Source organism: Mandrillus leucophaeus, unplaced genomic scaffold, assembly GCF_000951045.1.
Source record: "Mandrillus leucophaeus isolate KB7577 unplaced genomic scaffold, Mleu.le_1.0 Scaffold91, whole genome shotgun sequence".
NCBI lineage: Eukaryota > Metazoa > Chordata > Mammalia > Primates > Cercopithecidae > Mandrillus > Mandrillus leucophaeus.
In genome coordinates, this window is record NW_012109919.1 from 3437404 (window position 1) to 3447192 (window position 9789).

At 37.6% G+C, this 9789-nt stretch overlaps 1 pseudogene; it reads right to left on the reverse strand.

Moving 5' to 3' along the window:
* Positions 1 to 3717: 3717 nt before the first annotated feature.
* Positions 3718 to 5468, reverse strand: LOC105531811 (annotated as a pseudogene).
* Positions 5469 to 9789: the final 4321 nt, after the last annotated feature.

Consider the following 9789-nt stretch of genomic DNA (forward strand, 5'->3'; position numbering starts at 1 on the left):
GTAAAGCATACTTGCCATCCTATTGACAAACCCCTAGGTTATTTCTAACTCTTTCCCTTAAAAAGAAATAAACGCTGGATGACATCCCCATATGTATTTTCTTATGTTATATATGAGAGTTTCTTAGGAGTATAAAACCAAGGATGAGACAAGTGAATTATAACACATATCTACATTTCGTTTCAATAAATAGTGCCAATTGTTATCTAAAATGGCTACATCAATTTATATCCCCACAAGCAACATTGTTTAGCTTCACTCCATCAACTCTCCAGAATACCCAACTTTCACAATTTTAACAAATGGTATCTCTCAGTTGCTTCAATTCCATTTCTCTAGTTACTAGTGAAGTAGGTCCTTCACACACTCATTAGATGTTTGGCTTTACCTTTCTGCAAATTGTCCATTCTGATCCTCAGCCCATTATTCCTTTATGCGTTACGGTATACTTACATATATAATAGATGTTTATCACTTGACAGATGTAGACATAAAAAACACTATTCCTGGTCATTTATCTGTCTGCTACCTTTACCTGTGATGGCCTTCATTGAATAAAATATTTAATTGTGATTTAGTCACATCCATTAATTTTCCCTTGGTGCTTTACTCTCTGAGTTTTGTTTAAAAGATAGGGTAATAAAATATTTTCCTATGTTCCTTTCTATCAATTGTATAATCTTAAATTTCACTTTAAGGCCCAATCCACTTACAGTTGTTATATATGGTATAGTTATCTATAATGAGTTAATTTTTCCCAGCAGTATTTATAAAGTGCTCCATTTCTTCATTAATTTTACTGTTTATTTTTAAACTATATACCAAAGTCCTATGCACATGGATTTGCTTCTGGACTCAAAACTGTTCCAGGATTCAGTTCTGAATGTAACATCCTTTCTGCACTTTCTTTTGTGAAAGAAAGCCACTTTCACGGCTTTGTACTAGGCTGTGCTAGACAGCGCAGCTGATTCCACCCCACATAACAGCCCTACAGCCTTGTTCTTCTTTTTCAAAAATTTGAAATATTTTCATAATTTCTATTACTTCATGTGAATCTTAAGTAAATTTTCAAGGTTTCCTAAAAATTATTTTTCCATCTGCATTGAATTTACAGGTTAATTCAGACATAGGAGCACCTTTACAACATTGCTGTGTCTTTCTGAGCATGATACTGTAGTTCCATTTATATGATGCTGTGTCCTCTAAAGCAGTTTTAAATTTCTCTATAAAAGTCTTGTTCATTACTTGTATAATTAATTCCTAGGTCATTTGTGACCTTTTTCTGTTTTAAATAGTATTTTATTTACTATTACTTTTTCTCATCTTTTATTTCTAGGATAATGGACAAATGTTGACTATGGTCTGTAGATCTGTAATCAAACTATCTAGCTAGACACTCTTTTTTTTGAGACAGAGTCTCCCTCTGTCACCAGGCTGGAGTGCAGTGGCATGATCTTGGCTCACTGCAACCTCCACCTCCAAGGTTCAAGTGATTCTCTTGCCTCAGCCTCCCAAGAAGCTGGGACTACAGGTGCACACCACCATGCCCAGCTAATTTTTGTATTTTTAGTAGAGACGAGGTTTCACCATGTTGGCCAGGTTGGTCTTGATCTTCTGACCTTGTGATCTGCCTGCCTCAGCCTCCCAAAGTGCTGGGATTACAGGCATGAGCCACCGCACCCGGCCGATTCTCTCTCTTATTAGTTCCCATAGCTTATCAATGATTCTTGGAATTACCGGTAAATGTTACAAAAATAATATCCCTTATACAGCTTCTTTTTATTTCTGTTCTTATTTTTATATCTAGTGCCTCTAATACAAAATGAAAAACAGCAGAGAATCTTCATCTTGTTTCAGACTTTTAAGAAAATGTTTCTGAAGTTTCTTAAAAGTAATATTTTCTATAGGTTTGTGTTAAGAAGAACTTATTAGCATATACTTTTTTCTGCTTTTTAAAAGTAATCATGGTTCTTTCATGAGGCCATTAATGATGAATTGCATTGTAAGACTGTCTTTTGTTCAAACGTCCTATCCTCAAGTTTCTAGGATAAATTCCATTTGTTCATGGTAGATTCAAATATTGCTTCATTGGGCTTGTAATTCCCTTTTCTTATATTCATCTTACCCAGTCTTAGTTATACAGTCTTCAAAATAATGAGCTCAAGAGACATTTTGTCTTTTAAAATATTGTTTATATTTCTTCTATATTCATTTGTAATGTTTAAATATGAAATATTAAAAACGAATTATAAAATTTGAACATCCAAGAGAAATAGATACAATCAACAATGATTATCTTTGTTAACCACACATAGCACCCCTCTGTTGTTTTATCTATAGAGTAGGGACACTTTTATATATTTTATTACTTAGCAATCCCGTGTTGTGTTGTTTTCCACTATATGCATGTATATCTTTTCTCCTAAGTAGTTTGTAAGAGATTCTTTAGGGCAAGAATTATGTCCAACAATCCCTCATGTCTATAACTATTTGGTAAGTGACCTTCTCAAAGTGACATGGCTATGAAGCGGTCTAGCAAAGATTTGAACGCAACTATTTTGACACTAAATTCTGTGCTCTTGCCACTGTTTCATGTTCTTCTCTGCTGATGTGACTGGCCAAACTCACTTCATCACTGGCAAATAGGGTTATAGGATTTGTTGAATAAATTACAGTAAACACACACACAAAATAAAAATGTAATAAAATGTAAGTTTCAATCTTCCAATATTGATTTCTTATGCCCTTGCCTCCAGGATAGCTGTTGCGGTGTCTGTTATCAACTTGTTGCTTATTCCTTTGTAGACATTCTGCTTTTCCTTTTTGAATAATTTTATAGTTCTGTCTTTGAAGCCATTAGATTTCACTCAGTATATCTAGATATGGATATATGTTCAATCTGATATCAGTGTCTCTATTAATTATTTCTCTATTCATTATTTCTTAAATAGTTCCTCTTCACCATCATCTCTTTGCTGCTATTTCTAATCATTTTTCACTTATCTCAGGGTGTTTATTATGCCTGTGGGGGAAAATCAAGAAATGGTGTTGTCGGGATTGCTATACTGGAATGATTCTGCCTCCATGAAGTCCTTCAGTCCTAAAACCATGGGGCCTAGGCTTTGCCCTTCCTGGTAATGCCTGGTTCCCTAGAAATAAAAATGGGTACCTGGGAAACAATTAAGGAAGAGTGAAAACCCAGAGAAATAAGGATAACAACACACCGAGGCACCCTTCCTGCTGCTGTAGCAGTTGAGTAGCAATTGTAAATAAGCAATTTCTCCTGTGTGCAGAGACATGGCTCAAACCAAGGCAGAATTCCCTGTGTCAAATGAATAATGGTTGTCATTGACCAAAGTACAGGTGGTACTTGGTGTATATTTTAAGAGAAAATGATATGCTCTGGGTATGGAAAATATTATGTAAAAGAATAAAATTTTAATCCATATAGGCCTAGGTAGTTTTATTTTCTAAGTAATTTTTAAAACAAAAATAAACAATTTAAAATTTATTTTGTTCCAAATTTTAAAATAATCTTTCATACCCGCTCATTGCTAGTCGTATCAACTGTATTCCCTTGCTGGTATTTTTGTTGTTGTTGTTGGAAACTCAACTTTTATTCTGAGTTAAGCCTCTAGATAAAGTTTTAAGTCTGCCAAAGTAGTATTCCCACTACCTTTTCTCTCCCAAACTATCAAGACCATTCTAGGAAGTAGGTCACTCTACCAAAAATGATTGAGCTGTGTTGGGCCTGAGAAAAAGTTGGCCAAAAGGAGCCGTTCTTTTATTTTTTATTTTTATTTTTTGAGATGGAGCCTCTCTCTGTCACCCAGGCTGGAGTGCAATCTCGGCTCACTGCAAGCTCTGCCTCCCCAGTTCATGCCATTCTCCTGCCTCAGCCTCCCAAATAGCTGGGACTACAGGTGCCCACCACCACACTGGCTAATTTCTTGTATTTTTAGTAGAGACGGGGTTTCACCGTGCTAGCCAAGATGGTCTCGATCTCCTGACCTCGTGATCTGCCCTCCTCGGCCTCCCAAAGTGGGTGCTGATAGTTAGGTTCATCCACCACCGCACTTGGAGCTCGACTGGTGTCGCCATGGGGCATCATCTGTCTTTGTGGCCCCACAGTACTCACATGTTCCACTTCAGCTGTGCCACTTCATTCCGCTGCCACTGGGACTGGGGCTCCTCTAAGGATTTCTTCCACACGTCTTGGTATTCCAGCATGTGAATGCCTTGTGCTGATCGGCTGAAAGGTTCGTGGCGATGGATTGCCTCTCTTGGTGGACTGAACTGTGTATGACAGAGATGATGTACTAAACTCCACAGCTCGATTTGGCCAACTTCGAATTGAAAGGATGGTACTGGAACCAGGCCTCAGAAGTAGCTTGTCATCAAGATCTAGGAGCTTGTCCATTAGGGAGCTATTTCTTGCCTGTAGAGGCATCCCATGAACCAAGAGACCATTCACATTTGGCTGATGACTGCTTGCTTCACAGAGACTCATTGGATTTGAAGTAACGGACAGTACCTTAGACTGTGGCACTCACGGTAACACCAAAGGATGTGGTTCACTCAGCACACAAGAACTTTCTGAATCGGGTCTGGGAACTGCAACATTACTCTCATCATCAGAGGCAAATCCTTCCCAGTGACTACGTGTCAACTGTTCCATACAGCTCACAACCTTGCTCCATACGTTGTCAAACACATAAACAAGGACATCTTCTTTCACACAGTAAAATGGAGCAATGGGAGGATACCCTCATTTCTGTTTCTCTGTAGCTGCTCCTGATTTCTTCCCATGAAATTCCTCTTCCATATCTGTGTGATCAAATGCTAGATATTCCTCAATTACTCCTTCCGAGATGATTATAGAGTCTTCCTCGTCTCTTTCCATAGAACAAAAGCTGGAGGATTTGGCAATAGAAGATGCTTTATGAGCATACGAAGATGAAAAACGTAACTTCTTTCCCCTTATACCAAATATAGTAGAATCTCTTTCTTGAGACAAGGTTGTTTCATATGAAGCTGAAACAGCAGAAGGGGATCTAGGATACAATCTATAATCTTCACTTAGAGTGATTGTCTGCCTACCTAGAATCCTGAGGTGAGGAAAGCTAGCTATTCACTGTTGGCACTCTTCTTGTAGACTCTTGGTATGCACACTCAACTTCTGCTCATACAAGAGTTCATCGACGGCTGTGAACATTGCCTAGGCTTTTTCAGTGGCATTTTGATCCAGTTCACCATATCCTCAGGAGAAGTCCGAGCTGCCTTCAGTAAATATCCCTGCGCCTGTATAACTTGGAAAAGAAGAGAGTGAATTCCCAGCGTCGGCTGATGTAAAAGGTGATTCTCTTGTGATGTCAGACTCGCTTTGGGAACTTGAGTCTTTCTCATGACTGTCACTGGCGGGGAAATTTCCTCCAGCTTCTTGGGAGATGGATGATGGTTAAGAGCATGTTTTGTTACTCCTTTCAGCTCCAAGCTCTGTGACACCGCCTTCCGAGTGTATCTGGAGATCCTCTTCCTCCTCCTACTCCTACTCCGCCTCCTCAGCCGCGGGTGGCCTGGGCTGGGGTGGGCACCGCAGGGTGAGGACCTCCGGTCCTGGCCCTCCCGCTGGCTCCGGCCTGGCCGCCTCCCACCACCTACCGGCCTCGTCTCGCCCCGTCACCTAGTCTCCGAACCACCACCTCTCAGGGTCCCCACCTCTCCAGTCCTACGACCTCCCTGCTTTCTTCCCATGCTAGTATTTCTAATAGCATGCCCTGATTAACTCATTTTATCTTTTGGTATAAATCAATTACAATTAAAATAGAGTTTGATAAATCTCAGTGGAGCATTTTTTCATGTTAAAAGCATTTTTTTTCTCAAGAGATCAAGTGTGATTAACTTCAGTGAGAGGCTAAAAGTTCAAATTATTCTCAGTAGAGAGAAATAGTCAGTTACTTTCCTTACAGATTTTTTTTCCATTTCTAAATGCAGAATGTCAAATCTGCAGTAGTTGTATTCCAAAGCCAATTTAAGTTTTTTCTCAGGTAACAAGCGTGAACGTGAGGACGGATCCAAAAGGGCCACACAGAGGCTGCCAGTGGATTATGATCCCCGAAGCAGAAGCTCCTGAAAGAGATATGAATGTTGAATTTTTGCAGCTGCCCCTTCGCCTTTTTGGTCCTATTTTCACTTGCCACAGTGCTTTTGAGAGTGATCGGTGTTGCATGGATCGGCCATTGCTTCCTCTTTACTACCTAACAGTATCCTATTGCTGGTATGTATGTACCATTAATTTTTCATTCACTGGTTGATAGATATCTAGTCTGTTTTCAGATTTGGTAAGTATAAAATCTGCCACACCATTCAAATATATTTAGCCATATGGACATTTGCCTTCATTCTCCCAGGAGTGGAATTGCTAATCATGTGTTTAACTTTTTTTTTTTTTTTTTTTTGAGACACAGTGTCTTTCTGTCCCCAGGCTGGAGTACACTGGCGTGATCTCAGCTCACTGTAACCTCAGCCTCCTGGGTTCAAGAGATTCTCCTGCCTCAGCCTCCGTAATAGCTGGGATTACAGGCACACACCACCATGCCCGCTAATTTTTGTATTTTTAGTAGAGACGGGTTTCACCATGTTGGTCAGGCTGGTCTTGAACTCCCGACCTCGTGATCCGCCCACCTCGGCCTTCCTAAGTGTTGATATCACAGACATGAGCCACCATGCCCGGTGTGTTTAACTTTTTAGGAACTGCCCTTTTCATCAGCAAAGGTGGTGGAAAAGACAGTATCTAAGAAAATTACATTACAATGATAATATAAATATAAAAATTTGTGAGTGTCATTGTTTAGCTCCTTGCCAGCACTTAGTATTTATTACCAGAGTTTTTGTTATTGTTTTAGTTTAATCTTTCCAATAGATGTGTACTGGTAGTTTAGCATGGATTTAATCTGTTTTTCGATTACTAATAATAATCTTGAACAACTTATCATGTGCATATGTGCTATCCCTGCCTCTTCTTCGGTATAGAGAAAACATCAGTAAAGTTTCTGTTCAAATCTTTTGTCCAATTATCATTAGGGATTTTGTTTTCCATTTATTGAGTTTTAAGAACTTTTTAAATATACACAGAATATGTCTTTTAGCAGATATGTATTTGCAAATATATTTTTCCCAGTCTATGATTTGGCTTTCCATTCTCATAGCAGTGTACTTTGAAGAGCAAAAGCTGTGAACGTAATCTATAATTTGTCAATTTTTTTTTCATTATTCATGCATTTGGTGTTGTGTTTAAGAATCTTTGCCTAGCGAATTACAAAGATTTTCTTCCATATTTTCTAGGATAGATTTTATAGTCTGAGGTTTTACATTTAGGGATAAATTTATTTTGAGCTGATTTTTGTGTATGGTGTGGAGTATCAGTCAGCATTCATATATTTACACATGATATCCAATTTCTAGCACCTTTCTTTTTTTTTTTTTTTTTTTTGAGACGGAGTCTTGCTCTGTGCCCCAGGTTGGAGTGCAGTGGCGCGATCTCGGCTCACTGCAAGCTCCGCCCCCCCAGGTTCACGCCGTTCTCCTGCCTCAGCCTCCCGAGTAGCTGGGACTACAGGCGCCCGCCACCGCCCTGCTAATTTTCTTGTATTTTTAGTAGAGACGGGGTTTCACCGTGTTAGCCAGGATGGTCTCGATCTCCTTCTAGCACCTTTCTTAAAATGACTATCCTTTCTTCATTATATTATATTGGCCCTCTTGTTGAAAAGAGTAGGTGTAGGTTATTTTGGACTCTTTGTTTTCGTTGATTTTATTAATCCTTTCATCAATACTTACCTTGTCTTAATTATCGTAGCTTTATAGTAAGTCTTGAAATCAGGCAGTGTGTCAGTTCCCTGAATTTATTTTTCTTTTTCAAAAATATTTTGATACTATTGGCCCTTTGTTCTTTACATTGAAATTTTTAAAGACAATTTGTCAATTTATTTAAGAAGAAGCTTGCTGAAATATTGATTTGGAGGCCTTTGAATCTATATATAAATCAGTTTGGGGAGAACTGACATCTTAACAAAATTGAGACTTCTGATGGATGAAGATGGTATATCTTTCCATTTTGGTCTCTTTTGATTTTTCTCTTCAGTGGTTTACGCTTTTCAGTCTACAAATTCTGGGTATATTTTATTAGATTTGTTCCTAAGAATTTAGTGATTTGTAAAATTCTGTTATAATAGTCCTAGTCTTTAAGTTTTGGTTTCTACTTGTTTCCTGTTAGTTTGTAGAAATGCAGTCGATTTTTGTATATTGACCTTTTATCTTGAGAACTGTCTAAAATTATTGTGAGTTTCAGTAGCTTATTTATACGTACCTTAGGGATTTCATGTCAGTCTGTGAGTAAAAACAGTTTTATTTCTTCTCTTTTCAATCTGTTTGTTTTTACTGTTTTCTTTCTTTTTGTCTTAGTGCACTGTTTAGGACCTCTAGTAGTAATGTTGAATTGGAGTGATGAGAGGATACATCTGGCTGTCTTATCTATCTTAGCGGGAAAGCATTCATTCACCATTAAGTATGATGCTAGCTGTATGAGTTTTCATGGATGTCCTTTATCGTGTTGAGGAAGTTTCTGTTGAATATTAGGGTACTGGAAGTTTTTATTATGAAAGGATGCTGCATTTTTCAAGGCTTTTTTGCATCCATTAAAATAATAATGTAGTGTTCTTTTAGTCTATTGATATGGTTCATTTGCATTGATTGATTTTTGAATGCTGAATAAACCATACATTGCTGGCATAAACCCCACTTGGTCACGATGCATTACACTTTTATGTTACTAGATTTATTATGCTAATAATAGTATATTTGTCTCAATTTTTCAAGTTTCTTAAGGTAAAAGCTTAGATTGTTGATCTAAAATCTTTTTTCCAACAAAAGCCTTCAGTTCTAGAAATTCACCTGTAAATATTGTTTGATTGCATACCACAATTGTTTAATGAGTATTTTTGTAGCAATTTTGAATCTATAGAAAAATTGTAAAATTTTCCATATACTCTCTCACCCCTTCTCCTCATTTTTCCCTATTTTTGAATTATTGTGTTAGTGAGGAACATTTGTTACAATTTATGAGGCAATAATAATATGTTATTATTAACTAAAGTCCATAGTTTACATTATGGCTCACTCTTTGTGCTCTGCCTTCTGTGGGTTTTGACAAATGTATAATGACATGTATCCATCATTACAGTATCACATAAAATAGATTCACTGTCCTAGAAATTTTCTGTGCTCCACCTATTTAGCCTTCTTTTCCACCCTCCCCTTGAACTTTTGGCAACCATTGATCATTTTACTGTATCATAGTTTTGCCTTTCCAGAATGTCATGTAGTGGGAATCATATAGCATGTGACCTTTTCAGATTAGTTCATTTACCTTAGCAATATGCAATACATTTAAGATTTTGAAATTCCTTTATGATAACTTATTGTTTATTATTATTATTATTATTATTATTTTTAAGACAGAGTATATGTTGTTATGTGGTTCAGCCTGGACTCAAACTACTGAGCTCAAGTGATCCTCCCACCTCAGCTTCCTGAGTAGCTGGGATTGTAAGCATTTACCACTATGCCTGGCTTTCATTGCTTTTTAATCACTGAATAATATTCTACTGTGTGGATCATCACAGTTTGTTTATCTAGTCACCTATCAAGAATAACTTGGTGGCTTCCAAGTTCTGACAATAATGAATAAAGCAAATGAAGAAATAAAGCATAATGAATAGACATTTATGTGCA